The following is a 25,285-nucleotide window of genomic DNA, read 5'->3' on the forward strand; positions in this document are numbered from 1 at the left end:
GTGTTTGTTCTTTCTTGTTTTTAAGCCTGTTTATTCCATCTTCCATCTCATCCGATTTACTATTATCCTATACTAAATTTTCCTTCAATGGATGAACCAAAACCATTAAACCTAAACCCTTTTGAAGCCAATTGAACATCTAATCCCATCCTTAGCCGAATACCTTCCTACTTGCACAAGACAAATGAAACTTCATCGTTAGACGATCAGGCAAAAAAAGCGACTCAATGCACTCAACCGAGGCTAGATTACATCAATATCGTTGTGCTGAGAATGCTGATTCTTACTCTAATTCTGATAGCTCTAATACCAAATGATACAAACTCGCCTCGGTGATTATTTGAGTCGTTTGGATTGCCTAATCTTAAAATGGAGAAGTATCATTCTTACTTGAAATAGTTGGTAATTCGGTTAAGTGACAGGAAAACAAAGGTTGAAAAAATGGTTCAAAGGTTAGGAATATGTTGAGGATGGTTCGGTTAAGTAAAATGATAATGGAAAATGGTTAAGTGAATGATGTTAAGGATTCTGCTAACATAAAAAATAAGATATCTTGGAAATGGAAAAGTTCGACGGGATGGAATAGGCTTAAGGCCAAGGAAGAACCAATACTAAATGGAGTATTGACCCAAACCTTATACGACACTTAAGAAGGATGGGTGTTGAAGGATAGGACCTTGACCCGCTAACTAGGAAGTTAGGAACCACATGTATCAATGGGGGTGAACGCCACACTCGGTTTAGGAGTGATAAGTTCAAAGAAACAAGGATGACAGCACTAGCAAGCTAGATAAGTTAACTTGAGTCTTAATGAAATAAAAGAGTTGAAAAACTCACAAATGTTATAAACATTCAACAATGAGCAAAAGTTTTTTTAGAAAGAGCTAGTTACAAGTATTTATAATGCTAGATAAGGCCTAGCTGAAAAGTCACAATTGTTCAGGTTAAATGAGCTAATAATGAGCTAAAATAAAACTTAATCACTAAGCACTAACTCTTGAAGTTCTAAGCCTAAGTAATAGCAACTATCAACAATAGTTAATGTTCCAATTCAACTAATTAAATGAGCTTGAATGCTTGGGTTTCATTCTTGAGCAGCCAAAGTGTTTTAGGAATAACTTTAAATTCTCCATTGGATAGCCAAATAGACACCATGGAGAAGAAGAATAGGCTGCCAAATTTTAAAGGATGTATAATGTTTTCCTTTAAATGATGTAATAGCTCCTTTAAATGATGTATAATTCTCTCCTTTAACTGATGTAACAGCCCCTTGTATGTAACCGATTCCAATTGAATAGTCACATTTAACACTTTGTAACAGCCCTTATTCATAATTGTTTCCAGCTGATTAGTCACCTACAAACAAACACATTAAAAACACATTAAACGCATTTTAACACATATTAGACTTAATAAGCTTAATTAATAAACTATAAATAAACACTTAACTTAATTTAATAAACTTAAAAACACATGCAAAAATAAATTATTCCAACAACTAAACTAACTAAGATGGGTAATTTATTCCAACAACTTAATTAACTAAGATGAACTTAATTAACTAAGATGAGTAATTTATTCCAGCAACTTAATTAACTAAGATGAACTCAATTAACTAAGATGAGTAATTTATTCCTGCAACTAAATACTAATTCTAGCAAATTAAAATGGGTTGAAGTTAAGCTGAATGAGCTTGGGTTGAACTAGACGAGCTTGAAAAAGCTAGAATTTGAGCTCCTTGAGCTGAAATTAAGCTTCATTTTGCACTTGGGCCCCTCGAGTTTGGGCCAATTTTGATATCATTGAATTGTTTCAAAGCATGATGTAGCCGGGATCACATCATCATTCATGGAATTTAAGTTTTCTTCTTGACTAAGCATTCATGAACAAATTTGGGGAAGGGATGTATCTATTCAAATTTGGGGAAGCATTCAAGAATCAAATTTATTATTTAGGTGTGAATTTTTTATTATTGTGTGAACACTTCTAGATGTTGCATTTGATTAGCCGTTTAGAAGTCTATAAATAGCTTGAGTCTTGTCATTTGTAGAGATAGACTATTCTAATTATAAACTTCACTTGTGAGATTTATTCTCTCCGGTTCTTAATTGAACTTACTGAACTTATCAAACTTTCCAGTTTGTGGCATTCATTAATTTGACTTATCACTCTATTCCCCATCCTAGAGTGTGGTGACTTCCTTTATACCGAGGTTCTAGTGAGTCTGATGTTAAATGGGTCTTAACTTTAATATAGTTATGGTTCTTTAGCAAATACTACTATGGGTCAAGGTTTTTCTCTGATACGATCCGCCTCGGTGTTGAGTCGAATAGTATTTGAGTTGCTCAATTGTTGACGAGGAAGTTCTATTCGGTTTCAAAACTGGATGAATTTTGGTTAAGTATGGAATTGTATGTTGGAAGAAGTTTAAGGTGGCTAAAAAATAGATGGATTTTAGATGGAATAACTTTGGATAGGCTCGGTTTAACAAAGAAGCAGGATAGAAAAAGTAAGTGATGGAGATGAATAATAGAACTTAAACATCAAGAAAGATTCGATACTATAACGAGTATCGCCCCAAATCTTATATGGTTTAAGGTGACAGTTGGGAATAGGTTGATGGACCTCGACCAATTACTTAGCAGGAATCGAAGGTATATTTAGATGGATGAACACCACACCAAGGTTGGTGATATGTTCAAAAACAAGTTTAGGATGACGCCACTAGCTCGCTAGATAAGTCACTTGAGACTCGTACAAAATTGGAGAGGAAGTTAACCTCATAGAAACAAAGTTTCATTAAAAAAATAGGGAAAAAGTTTAGCAAAAGTCCTTTTACAAAGGCTAATTTCATCTATTTATAGTGCTAAAATAGGCTAGCTCAATGGTCACAAACATTCAACTTAATGTGCCATATAAAAAAAACTGAAATAAAACTCAAGTCTTTTCACATTCTTGAGCCAAATAACTCCATTCTTGAATTCACTTCAATTCAGCTGAATGAATGTCTTTAATTTCTTGAAAAATGACCCTTGAGTTAGCCCTTGGCCAGCCGAATAGACACCAACTTATTAACCAGCTCCTTAATGGTATCTGAATGCTTGAATTAACCTTTGAAATGGCAAAAATGGGCTGGTAGTTTAAAAGGTTGCTGCCAAAATTAAATAGATGATATAATGCTCCTTAAAACCTCCTTTGTAACAGCCCCTTTACTTTGTAACTGAAAATGACTTCAACAACCACTTTATTTAATTTGTAACAGCCTTGAATTGTAACGGTTATAAGCTGAAGAGACACTTGCAATAAACACATTAAAATGAACTTATTAAACATATTTAAACACTAATTAAACATATCAAATATAAATACTTAACTTAAATAAATGAGCTAAACATATGCATCAATTATTCCAGCAACTAGTTAATTAAAGAAGCATAAACTTAAACTCATGCATCAACAAATAATCCTAGTAACTAGATTAATTAAGGGTAACACTTGTTAAATAAAGTTCAACAAAAACACTTATTAATTAAACTAAGATGAGTTGAATAAATGTCCAGCAACTCATTTATTAAACTAAGATGCTTAAATGCATGGTTTGAAATGCAAAATGAGTTACTTAATGCAAGACTTAATTTAATGATGCAGACTTAAACTAACATGGGAGTTACATAATGCATGACTTTATTAAATGCAGAACACACAAAGTGCAAGTATAAAAATTAAAAATATGCAAACTTATTAATTTAAATAAAACTATATTAAATTAAAAAGTCCTTAAAAACATTGGCCCAATAATCAATCAGGCCTATGAGATGTTTCATCTTGCACTTGGGCCCTTCAAGTTTAGGCCAATTCTAATGTCGACGAGTTGTTTCAAAACATGATGCAACTGGGTTTGTATCATCCACCATTTCAACCATTCAAGATGATCCATCCATTCAAGCAATTTTTGAACATTCTAAGCTCAGGAAATCGCATCAACAAGTTTAGGTCTTGTTGGATTATTTTTGAGGTTCAACTCTAGTTTGGGCCAATTACAAGGGCCCGATCCAAATGTTTCAAGGAAGCCCTTAATGGTCTAATGTATGGGCTATAGAACCAAGTTCAAGATAATTTCATTCAAGTTGGGTCAAACCCAAGATCAAATCTGGTTCACATGATCCAAGTGATGGATGAGCCTTCATTGGGCTTGAACCGACCATTCGATCACCCTAATCTTTTAGACTTAATTCTTATTTTATTTTATTTTAATAAACTAGCATTTCAATTTAACCATAGATTCATTATATCATGCATTTCAAATTATAAGTAGAGTGTCAAGTTCTTAATCGTGTGTCTAAGTTGCTTTCATTAGGTTTGTTTATTATTATGTATTAGGTGTGTGTTGTTTATTCATGATGAGAGTCAAGTTTCAAACCTGGGGTGTTATGTCCTTAAAGTGCGATTCCTTTTCGAGAGCGATTCATCCTTCCTGAAGACAGCATCCAACTCTCCGTTGTATTGCGCTCTCCAAGTGTGCTTGTTCCCCCTTTCTTCCTTACCATGGCAAGTATTTGTGAAATAAGAAATAACTCCGATGGGAAGAAAAAAAAGAGGGCGTTAAGAGATCCTCTTGGCCCAACCCTAAACACTCTAAGATCCTTTTTCAAACCTGCTCCCATTTCGAGTTAAGAGATAGATAAATAGACATATCCCATTGCACTGATCGGGGGCGTTCGTAGTGACTGAGGGGGTCGAAGACCAAGAAGTGAATTACTTGATTCGATTGATGGGATTTGGTATGATACTTATGAGATCGATGATATCGATGAGATTGATATTCAAATATTTCTTCTTAGAATGTATTGATTTGACCCCATAAGCGGGACCACCACCCCATAGCATGTTGCCACCAAAAGAGAACCTTGTATTTCTTCTAGAGAATCTCTTAATTATTCCAGAGCAACTAGAAAGAGATTCTTTAACCAGAAAGAATTCAGTTCAGATGTAGGATACCTATCCAGAAGTTTTCGCAACTCAATCATGTATGATGGAATCATCAAATATTTGACCTTTTCGAACTCTGTCTGTAACTCACTATAGGCTCGGGAAACAAACAGAACTTTCTTAGTGCCCTTGAGCTAATTTGAAGTGTGCCTCATTGAGTTGGTCTAATCTCTATTTATATGTGTTGTAGGGACTTTTTGACTGGCCACTTAAAATGATAGAGGGTTGCGCGCGGACCAAGATCGAGTCGTCAAGTCACAGGAAAGTCTTCCGAGATCTATAAACAAATTGGCTGCAACGAAAACAGAAAACAGAGAACTAAACTTGTCAAATCAAGAAACCCAAATCGAATAGAATAAGAAATACTTGGCCGGCAAGAAATCTAGAAATTATGAATGAAGAACGTTTCTTGATGCCTAAGAACGAAGCCAAATTAGATCTTGAAGTTTGGAATGGCTGAAACGCAACAAGAACAATTAATCCCAAGTTAATCAATAAATCAGCACAAGCAGAAATTAATAAAGAAGAACGAACAGCAAGAACAATAAAGATAAAGTCCTAAGAAGCCTTGAAATCGAGAAATATTTCACAACTCCCTTCAAACGGATCTAATCTCCCCTCCAATGAAGAACAATGGCAAGAAAAAGGTTGAAGATGGCTCACACAATCAAAAAGATTGTTAAAACTCCTTCTAAAGAAAACTCAAGAGAAAATTCTTTGAGAACTCAAAGAGAATTTTCACTCAACAAAACAAATCTGTTTTCAATGTATTCTTCAAGTATAATGTCTACAAGGGTGGCTGGCCAAGCCATACATATAGGCCTTCTAACTATTTTCCTAGTCCTAATAGGAAAACTAAAAAAAACCTAATTTTTTTTACTTTAAAGGGGAAATTCGGCCAAGGACTTTAAATGGGCCTCTTGAACTGAATTTTTACATAGAAATTTATTCATAAAGTCTAAAAATGAAAACTAAGTAATTAGAGAATTAAAACTTAACAAATTGGGCCACTTTGACAATTTGGCCTGATTTTCAACTAAGTTTAATTTAAATTTCTTGATTGGGCTTGGAACATCTTATTGGGCCTTGTCTTCAAGAACTTGGGCTTGTATTCTGTTCTCTCCCGAAATTGGCTTGTTAATGCTTGTAACTGAGATCCGATGCACCTTAGTTGCAAGATTCAGTTTATTGGACCAAGATTTCCAAGATTTGAAATCTTGATTTTCTTGATTCTTAAAATCGTTCAAAACAGTAAAATTGGACCAAGATTTGGTTTCTTGATTTTCTTGAAAACAAGAAAGTGAATCTTGATTTTCTTTTTCCTTTGTATACGCATCTAAGGCCTTTGTGACTCGTATCATTCCCCCTTCCTCAAAAAGATTCGTCCTCGAATCTGAAAAATCAAATGGAGATAAGTTAGCCACATTGAAAGTAGAACTTGTAGTCCAATCATAAGCATAAAAAACAAGTATAACGCATACGAATGGACAGATTCAGATTACCATGCAAACAAGCTAATTTACTCGCTAATGCCTCATCAAATATTCGAAACAAAAATGGACATGTTTTAAGGCATTCAATCATCTCAAATTGTTTCCACAAACCATGAATAAATCACAAGTAATAAATCAAATGGTAAACGCAATCGTCACAAGTAGGTATTTGAAAAGGTTCACACAGTTCATAGAGTTGCACAATCATACCATGCATTAATTGACGGACTATAGATTCACTCACACATGCATCATAAAAATTATGAAGAACAATATTCTTTTTATCAACCATCAAAATAGATAGATCATCAATAAATAAAATAGGACAGTGAAGCACGTTTCGATCTAAGTGTTTTACAAAAATTAAATCATCAACACGATCTTTGTCACAATCCGAGGAGTACAAAAGTGTTTCAAAAGTTTCAATCATCTTACCTTTATAAGCAGAAGAATAAGGGTCGATTTTACCTTTTCCATTTACTACAAACCTTCACTCATCGGGGGCATAGTGTAGTCGAAGCTCCATTGTTGAGTTAACCTTTGTCAAATGGAACTCAAACTTCATGTACAACCACAGAAACTGTTTAAGGCACGAATATAAATTGAAAACAAATTTGGAAAATTTCGTTACCTTTTTCAAAAACCAAGTATCAAAACAATAGAAAGTATTTGCACAGAATAGATGGTGCTTGATTTTCCAACAAAATATACTAAAATAGATTCTAGGTTTAAAAACTTGATTTTGATTAGTCATGCCGAAGAGTAACAAAGATTTCATTAAACCAATCAAGTTAAACCATACGGATTTTCGTATACATACCAACATACATTCAAAACTTTTTTTATTCACCAAAACAGATTTGCACAAATTCACGGATTTTACACAAGGCAAATCAAGAGAATAACAACTGATGCTTCCTTTCGTAATGACTTTATCAACAACAATTGAAGAATAACAATTAATCGGATCAAAATGAGGGGATCTTTTAAGAACTAAGTCACCAAAAGTTTTATCAATAATTTTCAAATCTTCACGAGACTCGGTTGCTAAAATTTCCTTAGCTCGCTTACCTTCAGGCTCATGTAGTGTGATTTCATCTTTGCCTATGTTGATCGTATAAAAGCATCTTTCATCGGAAAGGTATTGAAGTTGAAAGTTATATTTCGGTCTTTCAGGAACCTTTTTGACATCCTTCTTCATATGTGGCCAATGGAAGTGTTCTATCCCACGTAAAGGTGGTAAACCTTTAGGGGCCTCACTAAAAACATCCTCATAATCCTGCAAAAGACATTGAAACACTCTAGGCAAATTTCCATTAATGTTAGATAGAGATAAATAGTTTTGCCTAAACCTCACAAGGATACAAGGCTGTTTATTGAGTAGGGCTCTCCACACATCGTTTTTTGTTGCAATTAAATTTTTTCCTCTAGTTTTGCCACTTGCGGAGTCACTCACCTTTGGGCCATTTAAATTTTGACTTTTTTCATTAATAGCCTCTTTTCTCTATGTCTTTTTTATTTTTCCTTTCTCCTTCACCCCTTGCAAAATTTCATCATTTTTAATTGATCTTTATATACATCATTGGGATTTAAAGGAGCAAAAGTGAATTTTCGGCCTTTAAACACAAGAGAGTATCTATTGAGCTTGCCTTGGTGTGTAACATCACTATCAAATTGCCAAGGTCGTCCAAGGAGCAAGTGTGTCGCATGCATTGGGACCACATCACACCATACCTCATCCTCGTAATTCCTGAGCTTAAAAGTGATCAAGGCCTGTTTTGTAACTTTAACTTCCGAGCATTCATTAAGCCACTGAAGGTGATACGGCTTAGGGTGCTCGGTACAAGGTAACTTTAAAGAATCCACCAAATAACTGCTCACTACATTCGAACAACTCCCACTATCAATAATAAGTGAACATAAGTTACCTTTTATAAAACACCTAGAATGGAAAATATTGGTCCTTTGATTATCAACATCGTCTCTGATTTGGATGTTAAGGGTGCGACGGACTACAAGGACCTCATTATGGTCATTATTCTCATCATCGTCTTCACCAATTCTAGACATCTTATTTTAAAACCTGCAAAAAAAACACTCAACACTCAAAAAAATTAACAAACCTCATCGTTAATCACTCAAAAGGAAAATCAAATTCTCAAAGAGGTAGAATTCAGTCTTGTGAGTTCTTTAGTAGAGTCTATATCAATCAATTTGGCAAGTGTATGAACCGTAACTACCAAGGAATCCTAATTGCACTATGAGTCCAAAAAGTGACGAGACACCAACTGATTTGTGTAGCACCGAGGAAGAATTGCGCACACTTTTAAATCCTACAAACACAAGAAACAAGAAAGTGTTAGGTAGTATAAAGGAAGAATAAAAGCAAAACAAATGAAAACCTACAGCTAAGAATAAATAAAAATCGCTGATACCCGAAAACCTGAAAAAACTGCGGAGTAATTTGACAACTTCGTTTGAGGTGTTCCTGATCTCCAAAAATCATTAAATTTAAACTAGAATGTACTTAAATATTTTATATTTTATCTGGAAAGTTTCAGTACTAAAATCAATCCGCTGAATATTTTTTTAATTTTTACTTGATTTCGTAGTTTTCAATTTTTTTGACTTTTTCTACTGATTTTTTTGTGGGAAATATTTTTTAATCTTCTATCACAGTGCCACAAATATGTATGTAAAATTTTAGACCAATCAGAAAACGTTTACCCACTCAAATGGATTTTTTTCCAAAAATTATTCTGGGTAAAAACTGTTGTTTAATGTTTTTAAAAGGAGATCAGTTTAGAAATCACCCAAGAACACCCAAAACGCCCAAAATCTGATACCAAATGATAGAGGGTTGTGCACAGACCAAGACCGAGTCGTCAAGTCACGGGAAAGTCCTACGAGATCTATAAACAAATTGGCCACAACGAAAATAGAAAATAGAGAACTAAACTTGTCAGATCAAGAAACCCAAATCGAATAGAATAAGAAATACTTGGGCGGCAAGAAATTTGGAAATTATGAATGAAGAACGTTTCTTGATGCCTAAGAATGAAGCCGAATCAGATCTTGAAGTTTGGAATGGTTGAAACGCAACAAGAACAATTAATCCCAAGTTAATCAATAAATCAGCACAAGCAGAAATTAATAAAGAAGAACGAACAACAAGAACAATAAGGATAAAGTCCTAAGAAGCCTTGAAATCGAGAAAGATTTCACAACTCCCTTCAAACGGCTCTAATCTCCTCTCCAATGAAGAACAATGGCAAGAAGAAGGCTAAAGATGGCTCCCACAATCAAAAAGATTGTTAAAACTCCTTCTAAAGAAAACTCAAGAGAAAATTCTTTGAGAACTCAAAGAGAATTTTCACTCAACAAAACAAATTTGTTTTCAATGTATTCTTCAAGTATAATGTCTACAAGGGTGGCCGGCCAAGCCATATATATAGGCCTTCTAACTATTTTTCTAGTCCTAATAGGAAAACTAAAAAAAAAAACCTAATTTTTTTTTACTTTAAAGGGGAAATTTGGCCAAGGACTTTAAATGGGCCTCTTGGACTGAATTTTTACATAGAAATTTATTCATAAAGTCTAAAAATGAAAACTAAGTATTTAAAGAATTAATCTTAACAAATTGGGCCACTTTGACAATTTGGCCTGATTTTCAACTAAGTTTAATTTAAATTTCTTAATTGGGCTTGGAACATCTTATTGGGCCTTATCTTCAAGAACTTGGGCTTGTAATCCGTTCTCTCCCGAAATTGGCTTGTTAATGCTCATAACTGAGATCCAATGCGCCTTAGTTGCAAGATTCGGTTTCTTGGAACAAGATTTCCAAGATTTGAAATCTTGATTTTCTTGATTCTTGAAATCGCTCAAAACAGCAACATTGGACCAAGATTCGGTTTCTTGATTTTCTTGAAAACAAGAAAGTGAATCTTGATTTTCTTTTTCCTTCGTATATGCATCTAATGCCTTTGTGACTCATCTCATAAAATCTTGTTCTTAAGCATTATTAAACGAAACTCATAATTTTGGGGGGTGTGGAAACACAAAAATATATATGCTTTTTCAGCTCCTTTTTAGCCCTAATTCATGCAGTTTCGTAGTAATTTTTGTCCAAATTCATACTTTAATTATAAAATAATTAAATTACACTCAAATTATGAAAATATTAAAATTTAATTATTTTTATAATATAGTTACAAAATTTTGATTTATTTTTGACAACTCAGCACAAATGGTGAAAATAGGCTCGACAAACACCTTAAGAAGCTTGAACCGTTGGTGCAATTTTTGTACCAAGCGACCCAAAAGTATGGCTGATTAATTCTTTCAGCCAAGGGATGGTCCAATAATAATTATTAGACATATTTCATAATTAATTTTAATCCAACACGAATTGGGTTAAAATTAATTACAAGCCTGATGAAGAAAAATGGGCCCAATTGTGGTAAGTGAAAAGGACTAATCCACCATGAAATTTTGGCAGCCCAAAACCGGCCAATAGCTGAACCAATAGGCTATCTTGTTTTATTTTTATCAGTGCAAATCAGCCCTTGAACTTGTCTTTAATCCCATTCAAACCCCCCTCTTTTCATGCTTTCTATTTTTAGCCACAAGCTAAAAATAGCAAGTTTGAATCAATCAACCCTTCCACCTAGAATAGCCGGCCATGGGAGGGGGATTGAATGGTATTTTTAGTTATTTTAGGAGCCAGATCCATCTATAAATACCCCCTTCACTTTCTCAAAAATCATCCCTCACTTCACGTATCTCTTTCTTACACATTTTCTCTCTTTGTCCCTTCTAGTTGCCTTTCAATTCCCTTATTCCCTTGCCGATTTACCCTCTTGAAAAAGAGCTTGCATGCCTCTTAGATTAGCATCAATTGAGTATTCATGAACGCCTTGGATAATTAGAAAAAGTAGAGAAGAGAGGAGCAGACTTGTCTGGCTTCGGAAAACTACCGAGGTTTGTTCTCTTAACCTTTGTTTTAAGTTTTGTTTTGATCATGAACATGAGTATTTGTATTGTTTTTTTCAATTAATTAAAATGACTTAAATTCATTTTGTGTTAGATTAATTAAATTATGTCATGTGTTTGTGTTATTAGTTCTTAGTAAATTGTTCAATTAAATAAAACCTTGCTTATGTTATACTTGCATTTTAATTGTAAGGTAACAATTGAATTAATTATTTAAACGGACTAAAATTGTAGTTAATGGACACAATATTTAATTGGTGCATATTTAATCTTTTAAAGTAGCTGAGAGTTAAATTAGCGACGGTATTAAACAATACATTAGCCTTGCATAACTTGCAAGATTTTTGTGATTAAATCGTTTCAATATATAGATATATTATTACTTCACTTAATCTTTTTTTTGCTTATTAAAATTTGATTAACCGTTTGCATTGACAAAGAGATATGGTTAAGAGGTTGTCGGGTTTTAGTAGGTAAGTGTGTGCATTAGTTAGCAAGTTACTAAGTTGCCGTGAAATTATTTGTAACAACATGAACACAACTTCAATTATTCTAGGTTAAAGAATAAAATTGATCTAACACATTTATGTCATATTGATTAAACTCATTTTTAGGAATCATGCATTGGAATTTTTAATTTATTTTCTTAGTTTTTCACTAAGTTAATTTTTAGTTTTTATAAAACCTCTTCAAATCAACATATGTTTCCTCCACCAAATTGTTAAATTTTACATTTCATAAATATTCGCATGCACATTCCCTGTGGGTACGATAACTCGACAATACTTGTCAGTTTATTACTTGCAGCAATTGTGCACAATTGCACATTTCTATCGTTCCACCAATTGAACCACCACCTCACGACCACATCACCACTGCCGGACCTACATCGTCGCCACCAACGTTGCATCGCCGCACCATTGTTGTGCCGCCACCATCGGCCACCACCTTGATGAAATCTGCCTTATTTTAGTGAGTCGATTCGTCTAAGTTGCTAGATCGTCCACAAGAAAGTATCATTCCAAACTTGTAAAAGACTTGTAGTCGAATAAATAATAGGATAGTTGGTGTAATTGCGATCGAAGTAGGTTAAATATGATTTGGATAGGTTGGGTTAACAAAGAAATAAAGATAGTTAATTTTTAATAAGTAGATGGAATGGAATTCAAACTCAAGCGTCAAGAACGAACCAACACTATAGAGAGTGTGACCTGGGACTTATATGGCTTAAGGTGGATTGGTGAATAAAGAAAAGAACCTTGACCCGTTACCTAAAAAGGTAGGAACCAAAGGTATCAAAAGAGAATCAGATTGACACCACTGACAAGCAAATAAGTCAAGTGAGACTCAAAAGAAATTTGGAGAGGAAGAAACCTCATAAAGAACTCAAAGTTCAATTAAGTTGATAAAAGTTTGATCAAAGATGATTACAAGTTGAATTTAGCTAAGTATTTATAGCTATGACATAGGCTAGCCGAATAGACAAATTACATAGCTTAATGACTAAGTATTCGGCTTTAAATTAGCTAAAATGTTCTTGAAAAATCCATAAGCCTTCCTTGTCCATGTTCAGCCTTTGGGAACCCCACAAGTCAGCTTAATGAGGAAGGAATTCAGCTGGATGAATTTGGAAGCATTGGAAGCTGATTGGGCATGTCTAGGTTCGATCGTGAGTTTAAATGAGCTTAATTAATTTGCCATGTTCAGCCGAATGGTGAAAGCATTAATGGGGCAGCTTAAATAGTCATTAGAAGTGTGAAAAACTAGTTGAAGAGCCATTTGAATGTGAATGCTTAGAACCGAATGGACTTCATGTATGAATGGGAAAATCAACAAATGTGAACTCCTTCAAGGCTGCCTTGGGGAGATGTTCGGCCATCTTGGAAATTTAATGGGCAGCTACTTCTTGGCCGAATAGGTGCTTGGAGAAGCCTAACAATCAGCACACCATACATTGTAGCCAACCATGCATGAATCCTTCCATGCGTTGCATCCAACCATGCATGCACCTTGCATTAATGATCATTCATGCATTCGGCTGCACCAAAAGACAATGAACATATTAAAAGCAAGCTAAGTTCGGCTGAACCAAAATTAAAGACTGACTTTAGACACATTAATAAACATATAATGAAACTAAGACAAATTAAATATGGACTAATTAAGACACATTAATTTGGGTAGCTCCAACTAAACTAAAAACATGCAATAAGCTATAATAAGCTATTAAACTAATCAATGAGCTTGAAATAAAATAAACTGATGAAAGTAATCGCTTAGTTTACTCTAGCAATAAAGTAAATGAGCTGGAAATAAGTTGGAATGAGCTCAAATGAGCTAATTTGAGCTGAATGGAGTTCGAGGAGTTGGAAAGGAGCTAGGGTTGACTAGCAAGAGATTGCAAGGAGTCCACATTGAGCTGGTCCAGACTTTTTCAATGGGTTCGATCAATTATTCAGCCCATATTCGAGTGACTAAGGCTGAGATGGCCTCTTTAAAGAGCTTAACTCGAGCTCACATTATAGGACCTTTGGGCAGCACCATCGGTTCCTTGTTCGAGCTAGGTGGGTGTTAGGGAGTGCTCACATCACACCCTTTTTTCTCCATTTTTCTTTCTTTTCTCCTCCACTACTTGTAATTGACACCCTATTCGTTCAACTATTATATTTTGATTTGAGTAAGGATTTATTAACATCCTTTTTCTAATCCATCTCTTTATTTTTTTTAATATTCTAGTTAGTTGTGAATCCTCCTCTCTAATCAATTCGTCATAAAAAATCGTTGAGCCTCTATTCTCTCGATATTACGAAAGTATCGGTAAATCTTACCTTACTGATATTTTCTTTTCCTCTATCTTAGACTGATATTGAAAGAGGGGTTTCGAATTTTATTCTTTCATTATAGAGATCTTCTCTCATAGAATATTTATTTATTGAAGGATCGTCTACCATCAACACAGATCACCCCTACATTGGAAGTGATTCACAAATCCAAATTGTATCCGTTAAAGTGTAAGTGATGGTTCAAAATGGAAAAATTTATGATTAAATCATTTTAATCAAGGGAATAATTAAGTAACGTTTTATTAAAAAAACATCATTGTATACTTAGATCTTCTGTAAGGTTAGTTAAATTCCAGCATGGTCAATTGAAAAGACTAGTGTTGAGTCAGATCTACATAACTCAGGTGTAGGGGATCTATCTTGTTAAAATATACAATATTAATGTTCATAAAATTATGAAAATATCAAATATTTGTATAATAAAATCTCTAAAAAGTGAAAATGAGCAAATACACAAGTATTCAAGTGGATTGATAAAATCTGTTAAAAAGGAGGGTTCCAAGTAAGTGGCTCTGAAACTTCAGATTCGTGATATTTTGTATGTGATCATGTGATTTTCTGTTAAACGTGATGATATATGTTTTCTTAATACTCATGTAATGTGACATATAGCATTATTGGATATGCACGTAATATACACATGACACTGATTTGTTGGTATTCTGATTTGCATGTTAAGCATGCTACTATTTTGATTTTGATTCACTTGATTAAGCATGCCATTATTCTAATTTAGACTTGTATGTTAAGCATGTCATTATTCTGATTCTAATTTGCATGTTAAGCATGCCACTGTGTTAAATCAGAATAAGATTTGATTCGCATGTAAAGCATACCTACTGAAAATTTTGTTTTGTATGCCATATCAAATGCATGGGGTTGGGATAATGATGTACAGAGGAATATTTTCACAGAGTTTAATAATCTACACATTCTGGTGGTTCAACCACACTATCTGGTAGTATATTTGCAATTATGGCGGCTTGACCACAATATTCTATAACTAGCAGCTTGACTGCATTATCTGGTGGCTCAACCACAGTATTTTGTTTCTGGCATCTTGGCTGCAATATCTGGTGGCTTTTCCACATGATGGGCTTAAGCCAGTTGTGGTTAAAACCATCAATAACAATATGAAGAAATTTCTGCCAACAAAAATGCAGACAAGCTAGTAGAAAAAATATAATAAATCACCATTCCCCTCGGTACTCCAAGTGTAATGCACTGACTACGAATAAAACAGACTTAATATGCCACCGGTACTCTACGGAACTCCTCCATCAACCACAGAATCCCAACCCAATGCATATGCTATATGTCACACAATCTCATACATAAGCTGATGCGATCCCAACCGCATCATGTTATGACACAACTCGACGCCATCGAGATTGGCCTAAACAAGAGGGGCCTAAGTGCAAAATGAAGCTTAATTTTAGTTTGTTCATTTGTGTGCAAGCCTTAATTAAGCAAGTTGGGGTTGGAAACTATTGCTGGAATAATCGAACAATCAAATATGTTCGATTCAAGTGTTCCATGCAATTTGCTACAAGCTCATTTTGTTCGTTCATAGCTCATCAAAGCTCGTTGAGCTCGACATTAATTGGTTTTAGCTTGTGCATCAATTTACTGAAAAATCCAATTCGGTTTCAGCTGAAATTTAGCTTTATTTAATTTATGCGTTTTGAGTTACTTAGTTGCTGGAATAAACTTAAATAATATTTATTTTAAGTATTAAATGTGTCTTTAGTTATTTAATATGTCTAAGTATTTTCAGCATTAAATTTGTCTTAGTTAATTAATTTGTATTGATTTGCATAGTCATTTAATATGTCTGAAATCTATTTAATTTGTCTTAGCTCAAACAGCTCTTTAAAGTGTCTTAGACTTAGACAACTTAATTGAGCTAGTTAATGTGTCCTTACCAAATTTTAATTGATGTTTTTAGGTGACCATTCAGCTGAATCCAGCTGGTGCATTGATTTGCATTAAAGAGAGGAATGAATTTAAGACCATCAGCTGTTACGAGCTTTTTCAAGTGACTGATTGAGGAGTTCAATGGACAAAGAGTTGTTCAAACAAGCCCATTCAGTTTCCAAATTTTTTCACATGATGGTGGCTGTTCAAATTCGTCCATTCACACCTTTTGACCGTTTATGTTCAACCATTCACTCAAAGGGGGCTGTTCGTGTGCCAAATGACACTAATTTTTGGTTGCTGTTCATTTGGCTGTCCAAGGAGAAATTAAAAGGCTGTTATGAATCTTTAGCTAATCAAGCATTGAATCAAGTTTATTCAGCTCATTAGAGTTAATTATTAGCTGAATAGGAAGACCAAACAAGCTGTCCATTGTTGTTTCTTATGTAAGAGTTCATCAAAGGTCTTGTAGTTTTTAATTAGCTCAATTAAGTTCATTAATAGCTCAATTAAGCTGAGTGTGTGTGTCTATTCAGCTGGGGTTTGTCTCATGCCCATAAATACTTTGTTTTTAGCTAGTTGTAGGAACCTTTTGATAAATTTATGAAATATTTTAGACTTTGTGAGTTTTTCACTCTCATTATTCTTAGTGATTTGATCTGACTTATCTAGCATTGCTAGTGGCGTCATCCTATCTCCGTTCTTGAACTTATCCCTTTCGAGTGTGGTGTTCACCTATATCGTACGTTCCTATATCCCTAGATAGCGGGTCTCGGTTCTATCCAGCTTTCCGCCAATCACCTTAAGACTTATATGAATTGGGTCCTAATCATTATTACAGGTTAGTAGCTGAATTAAAGGCCAAACCATCATTGATTCATCAAATTCGTGAAGCTCAGAAAGTCGACGATGAATTGGTTGCAAAACGGGCTGAATGTATTCCGAATATGGAATCCGAATTTAAAATTGATGAGGACGATTGTTTGAGGTTCAGAAGTCGTTTGTGTGTTCCAAGAAATTCGGAACTCATTTCGATGATTCTGAACGAAGCCCATTGTAGCCGAATGTCAATTCACCCGGGGAGTACGAAAATGTACAACGATTTGAAACGTCGATTTTGGTGGCATGGTATGAAACGGGACATCTCCGACTTTGTTTCGAGATGTTTAATATGTCAACAAGTGAAAGCGGAACATCAAGTGCCTTCAGGATTACTTCAGCCGATCATGATACCCGAGTGGAAATGGGATCGAGTCACAATGGACTTTGTGTCCGGACTACCATTGTCAACAAGTAAGAAGGATGCGATTTGGGTTGTTGTTGATAGACTGACTAAGTCGGCTCACTTTATCCCTGTGCGTACGGATTTTTCATTGGATAAACTAGCCGAATCGTATGTTTCTCAGATTGTGAGATTACATGGAGTACCTATTTCTATCGTGTCGGATAGAGATCCGAGATTCACCTCGCGATTTTGGAAGAAATTGCAAGAAGCGTTGGGTACCAAGCTGCATTTTAGCACCGCTTTTCATCCACAAACCGATGGTCAATCCGAGCGGATAATTCAGATACTTGAGGATATGTTGAGATGTTGCATCCTCGAGTTTAGTGGTTCATGGGAACGGTATTTACCTTTGATTGAATTCGCTTACAACAATAGTTTTCAATCAAGTATTAAGATGGCACCTTACGAGGCTTTGTACGGTCGTAAATGTCGTACACCATTGTTTTGGACCGAGCTCGGTGAAAGTAAAATTTTCGGAGTTGATTTGATTAAAGATGCCGAACAGAAAGTAAAGGTAATCCGTGAAAGTCTGAAGGCAGCCACAGATCGTCAGAAATCGTATGCGGACTTGAAACGAAAGGACATTGAATATCAGGTGGGAGATAAAGTGTTCCTTAAAGTTTCGCCTTGGAAAAAGGTACTCAGGTTTGGCCGTAAGGGCAAGTTGAGCCCGAGATTCATTGGGCCGTACGAAATCTCCGAACGAGTTGGTCCGGTTGCGTATAGATTGATTTTGCCCCCTGAGCTTGAAAAGATTCACGACGTCTTTCATGTTTCGATGCTTCGACGCTATCGATCTGATCCATCGCATATAATTAGCCCATCAGAGGTTGAAATTCAAGCCGATATGAGTTATGAAGAAGAACCGATACGTATCCTAGCTCGTGAAGTGAAGGAGTTGCGAAACAAAAGGGTTCCGTTAGTGAAGGTGTTATGGCTCAAACACGGGATCGAGGAAGCTACTTGGGAAACCGAGAGCTCAATGAAAGAACGATACCCAAACCTATTTACCGGTAAGATTTTCGGGGACGAAAATTTCTCAAGTGGGGGAGAGTTGTAACAGCCCAAAATTTACCCTAGTCGGGAAGTGGTTTCGGGACCGCTAAACCGAGTCACCGAAATGTTTGAATGTGATAATTATTGTCTAGAATATGTAATTATGAATGTGTGAAAATTTCAAGCTTCGATTTAGTCGATTTCATGTGAATTTAGTCAATAGGACTTATGCGAGAAAATTTTAAAATGTGATAGGTCAATGAGTAAGGACCTATTAGTGCATGTGGAAAAAGGGGGGACTTGCATGTCAAATTCCCCCCCTTTAGTAGTGGCCGGCCATGACAAATAAGGTGGACAAGGTGTGATGGGCAAAACATGTCATAGACATGTTTTGTTGGTGCATCATGGGATGAATAACAAAATAAAAAGTTAATAATAAAGAAATGGAAAAAAAGAATGATGAAAGGAAAAAAAGGGATCATCATTCATGTTCTTGCTAGCCGAATCTAAAGAAGAAAGAAAAATTGTTCATCTTTTATCATCCTTGGCCGAAAATGCTAAGAAGAAGGGGGAAGGGGAAGTAAGACATTCGGCCACTCCTTCTAGTCTTGAATAAGGTATGTAATGCATGGTAGCTTTTGGAAATTGTTGAATGTATTAAGCTAGTTACTAAGTCCCTTACTTAGCCCATGTTCAAATCTTGAATATTGTTGGTAACATGAGCAATCGGTCATCTTAAGTCACTATTAAGGTAAGGAAGTTTGTACTAGCTTTTGAAATTTTAGTTAATATTGAGTGAGTTATCAAGTGATTTTTGTAAACCATGTTGAAATTTCGATTTTGGGGGTAAGTATGGTTTTCGGCTATAAGAGATTAATAAGGGTGATGATTGTGTTACATGCTAAACTTAGATGAAATTGTGTGATTAGATAAATTAAAAGTAATAGTATAGTTGATGAATATATATAGATATACATATTCGGCCATCACTTAGGAGCTTATGTGATGTTGAGTTTAAGCTTTGCATATTCGGCTATATGTATATATACATATATATGTAAGCCCATTCGTGATATTACCTTAGGACTATGTATATATAACCGACAAAAAAATGGGGAAAACTAGCAAAGGTGAAGGCCGAATGAGCTATAGGAGGTGTGGATGACTTTTATGCATGTGGGTGTGTGTGTATGCCATTTAGTTGGTGACATTCGGCATTTCTTAATTAACATTAGAGATGAGTGAATGAAATCGGCATGTGTGTTTGTGAAAATGCCGAATGTGAATTTGGGTAATATTGAGTAATGTATGTGCTTTAAAATGATGGAATGGAGTGGATGCTTTAAATGTGTTATGAACAATTATAAGTTAAATTAAGGTTTGCTAAATTACCATTGTCATTGCCGAATATGCAAACATACACATGCATGTGTAATTGAAGTATGAATGTTTAGCAAGATGGTTAAACTAGTTAATTTACCGATTTAGCTCAAGAAGCTAAAGGTGGAGAGGCAAGCAAGGGCAAAGAAAAGATCATCGAGTAACCGAGTTGGAACCGTCTTACCCAACACAAAGTAAGTCATCAAGCATATATTTTGTATTGATCTAAATAGACATAATGTCTATGTAATCATGCTGAATGGAATGATAAATTTATATACATGTATGTATGTGGTGATGAAAGTGTTGAATGAAGAGAAAAGAGGTGAGATGTATTGAGTTGTTGACCTCGGCACTGAGAGTGCAGGTATAAACATTTATGATCAAGAGATTGGCGCTAAGTGTGCGGGTTTAAATTGTACAGCACTAAGTGTGCGAGTTTGATTATGTAGCACTAAGTGTGCGAATTTGATTATGTAGCACTAAGTGTGCGAGTTTGATTATGTAGCACTAAGTGTGCGAGTTTGATTATATAGCACTAAGTGTGCGAGTTGATTATATAGCACTGAGTGTGCGGACTTAATATACACGTTTGAATCATTATGGACACTAAGTGTGCGACATTATTAAGTCGATCACGGACAGCGGATCGGGTAAGTACCTTGAGTTCATGGCCAATAGGCGCTATGTTTATAATTGGAGTTGAGCTTGGTAAGTTGAAACCTATGTGACAATTATAATTGAAGTCACGTACATAAGATTTATTGTGGAATAGGTGAAAGGCCGTTTAGTTGTATGATTGTAACGAAAATAAAATGATGTATGAAAATGCCTCAAATATCCTATTGATGAGTATATGGAATGTGAATGCATGATTTGGTATGAGATTGAACCGATGGGTCTGAGGAACTATGGCATGGTTCGGTATGGATGGAGTAACTAGCCTCGTTCCATTTTGTTTCCTATTGTGATAATGTTATTAATGGATGGTAGTGCATTGCTTATGACTTACTGAGTTATATACTCACTCGGTGTTTCCTTGTCACCTATTTTAGGTTTCTTGGACTCGACTCTTTTTGCGTGATCGGGCCGTCATTGGAGTCATCACACCGGCTAGCAAGTTTTGGTACTTTCTTCTTAGTCGGCTTAGGAGAACATTTCGGCATGTATAGGCTATTATGTTGTGTTTGAACTTTGGTATGTAAACTTTTAGCCATGCGAAAATGGCATGAATGTTCGGTTGGGTTTGGTTTCATAACGTTAGGTCGTAAATCTTGATAATTCGACCTTTTTATGCCATATGTCATGGTTGATTATTTTGGTGTTAAAATTCATGATATGGCAATAGTGTAGTAGGGGGGATGTTTGACAATGATTAGCCTTTGGCATGGCTAGTCATGATCATAATTTGTGATATGTATGAAGAATTACTAGTTAGATTAAGGAGAAATCACGAAATGGGCATAGTTGCTTTCGTAACAGATGCTGGCAGCAGCAGTGACGTGAGATTGAAAAATCACTAAAAATAGTAGGAGTGGAATTAATTGATGAATAAATTATGTATTCGAAGCTCGATGAGTCTATTTTCATATAGAAGCAACGAAAAGATCATATGGACAGTATGTTAAGATATATTCAGGTTCTCGTGAGACAGGGCCAGAACGGTTTCTGGATTCCCTGTTCCGACTTTGGAAATTCATTATAAATTAACCAGAGATAATTAGGAGACATACCATATATGGATAGATTCCTCTCTGAGTCTAGTTTCTATAGAAACAAACGGCATGAGTATTGAAGCTCTGTCCAGGGAGATATCTAGGTCGTAATGCGCAAAGGTCAGTGTAGTCGATCCCTGTAACATGGGAGACTTTGACTAATAAACTGTACTAATTGGCCCGACCAAAAATTCAAGAAAAAAATATGTAGATGGGCATACGAGTCTAGTTTCAGGGAAAAATCACGAAACGGATTTTCGAGTTGTGAAACTCAAGATATGATTTTTAAAGCGACTAGTATGCAGATTGGCAGTGTCTGAGAAATATTTTTATAAAGGGTTTAAAGTCTGTTAACACCTCGTGTTCGACTCCGGTGTCGGTCTCGGGTTCGGGGTGTTACATTTGATTGGTATCAGAGCTATGGTTTAGTCGGTTCTAGGACTACCATAGCACGTATGAGTCTAGCTATACATGCCGAATGTTAATGTTTAACTGTGTGATGACTTCTGACGGTTAAAATTTATGTTTTGATTAGTAAATGGATCCCGGTGTAGAGAGAACCTTGGCGGATGACATTGAAAGTGTAGCGGCTGCTCCTGCACAAGGGACACCGCCTGTTGAACCTCAGTCATCTGCGAATAATCAAGGTGAGGGGGCTAAACAAGCCTTCTTTACCATGATGAATGAGTGGGTCGCGCAATATGCCCGAACCAATCCGGCTGTCCAACAATTCCCGAATTTGAATAATCCACCCCAAGAGCCCGTAATGCCATCAGTCACTGATCCTGTGAGGCTGAGTAAGCCACCTGTAGACTTGATTAGGAAGCGCGGGGCTGAGGAGTTCAGGGCCATAGTTACTGATGATGCTGAAAGAGTCGAATTCTGGCTTGATAACACCATTCGGGTGTTTGATGAACTGTCATGCACACCCGATGAATGTCTAAAGTGTGCTATATCCTTGTTGCGGGACTCAGCCTACTATTGGTGGAGGACCCTGATTTCCATAGTCCCAAACGAACGAGTAACTTGGGACTTCTTTCAGACGGAATTTCGAAAGAAATATATTAGTCAACGGTTCATTGATCAAAAGCGTAAGGAATTCTTGGAACTCAAGCAAGGCCGTATGACAGTATCTGAATACGAACATGAATTCGTAAGATTCAGTAGGTATGCCCGGGAGTGCGTAGCTGATGAGGTTGCTATGTGCAAAAGATTCGAAGAAGGATTGAATGAAGATTTAAAGCTACTAATGGTTATTTTGGAAATAAAAGAATTCGTAACACTAGTCGAACGAGCCTGCAAGGCGGAAGAACTTGGAAAGGAGAAGAAGAAGGCTGAATTTGAAGCTAGAGACTATCGTAAAAGATCGACGGGTAAAGCTCCGTTCTCAGCCGTAAAGAAGTTCAGGGAGGACACTAATAAGTCGAGGATGACTGCGGGAATTTCCATCAGAGCACGACCATCGGCGGACTCCCGAGCTACTTCGGTAGCTAGTGTGGGCAATAATCGTCAAGAGAAACCTGAATGTCCCCAATGCGGAAGACGACACCTAGGTGAATGTTGGGGTAAGTCTACTAACAGGGCCTGTTACGGATGCGGTTCGAAGGACCACTTCATTAGAGATTGCACGGAGCTTGATGAGAAGAATAAGATTCAAGGTGCAAGACCTAGTGGGGTGACAACTAGAGGTAGACCACCGAGAATTTTAGGAGGTAGGGGTGGTAGTCAAAGAGGGGCCTCTAATACGGCTGTTTGAGCCGAGAACCGTACTCCTGCTAGAGCATATGCCATTCGCGCACGAGAGGAGGCATCCTCCCCTGACGTCATCACTGGTACCTTCACTCTCTTTGATACTAATGTGATTGCATTGATTGACCCTGGCTCTACTCATTCATATGTATGCGAAACCTTAGCATCCAGTAAGACTCTACCTGTTGAGTCTACTGAGTTCGTAATTCGAGTGTCAAACCCTTTGGGTCAATGCGTACTTGTTGATAAAGTGTGTAAGAGATGCCCTCTAAAAATTCGAGAATCCTGTCTTCCGGCCGATTTGATGCTTTTGCCGTTTGACGAATTTGACGTTATTCTTGGTTTGGATTGGTTGACCGCGCATGATGCGGTTGTGAATTGCAAAAGCAAGACTATTGATTTGAGGTGCGCAAATAACGAGATAATTCGAATTGAGTCTACGGACTTAAGGGGGTTGCCAGCTGTAATATCAGCAATGTTGGCCCAGAAATATGTAAGAAAAGGGTGCGAAGCATACCTTGCGTATGTACTTGATGACAAAGAGTTAGAAAAGAAACCCGAATTTGTGCCGGTGGTTTGTGAATACCCGGATGTTTTTCCTGAAAAATTACTGGGTTTACCACCTGTTCGGGAGGTAGAGTTTGGTATTGAGCTTGTACCTGGGACTACGCCGATTTCGATAACTCCGTATCGTATGGCACCAACCGAGTTGAAAGAGTTAAAATCTCAGTTGCAAGAATTGACGGATAGAGGTTTTGCTCGACCAAGTTTCTCACCTTGGGGTGCACCAGTATTGTTCGTGAAAAAGAAGGACGGAACCATGAGGTTGTGCATTGACTATCGTCAACTGAATAAAGTGACGATAAAGAACAAATATCCGTTGCCGCGCATCGATGATTTGTTCGACCAACTGAAGGGAGCCTCAGTGTTCTCAAAAATAGATTTGAGATCGGGCTATTATCAGTTGCGAATTCGAGATTCGGACATACCCAAAACTGCTTTCAGAACGAGGTACGGTCACTACGAGTTCTTAGTGATGCCGTTTGGGCTCACTAATGCCCCTGCGGTATTTATGGATTTGATGAATCAGATCTTCAGACCATATTTGGATCGGTTCGTAGTTGTGCTCATTGATGACATCTTGGTCTATTCAAGAGATGAGATCGAACATGCTGAACACTTGAGATTAGTGTTGCAAGTTTTGCGGGATAAGAAGTTATATGCTAAGTTCAGTAAGTGTGAGTTCTGGTTAAGAGAGGTTAGCTTCTTGGGTCATGTGGTATCTGCATCGGGTATTCGAGTTGACCCGAACAAAATCTCAGCCATACTTAACTGGAAACCTCCGAGAAATATTACTGAGGTTCGGAGCTTTTTGGGACTCGCCGGTTATTACCGACGATTTGTCAAAGGTTTCTCGATGATAGCCACACCAATGACGAAGCTACTTCAAAAGGATGCTAAGTTCGAATGGACGGAGAAATGTCAGAAAGGCTTCGATCAACTGAAAACTCATTTGACTGAAGCTCCAATTTTAGTGCAACCCGAATCAGGCAAAGAGTTTGTCATTTATAGTGACGCATCCCTACTCGGGTTGGGTTGCATATTGATGCAAGAAGGTCGAGTTGTGGCCTATGCGTCGAGACAATTGAAGCCACACGAGAGAAATTATCCAACCCATGATCTCGAGCTAGCCGCCATCGTATTTGCTTTGAAAATATGGCGACATTATTTGTTTGGCGAAAAGTGCCATGTATTTTCGGATCACAAAAGTCTCAAATATTTGATGACTCAAAGAGACTTAAATCTGCGACAAAGACGTTGGGTTGAGTTGTTGAAAGATTACGAGCTTGTCATTGATTACCACCCGGGAAAGGCTAATGTGGTTGCGACGCCTTAAGCCGGAAATCGCTGTTTGCTTTACGAGCG

Source organism: Gossypium hirsutum, chromosome D08 (assembly GCF_007990345.1).
Source record: "Gossypium hirsutum isolate 1008001.06 chromosome D08, Gossypium_hirsutum_v2.1, whole genome shotgun sequence".
Lineage (NCBI taxonomy): Eukaryota > Viridiplantae > Streptophyta > Magnoliopsida > Malvales > Malvaceae > Gossypium > Gossypium hirsutum.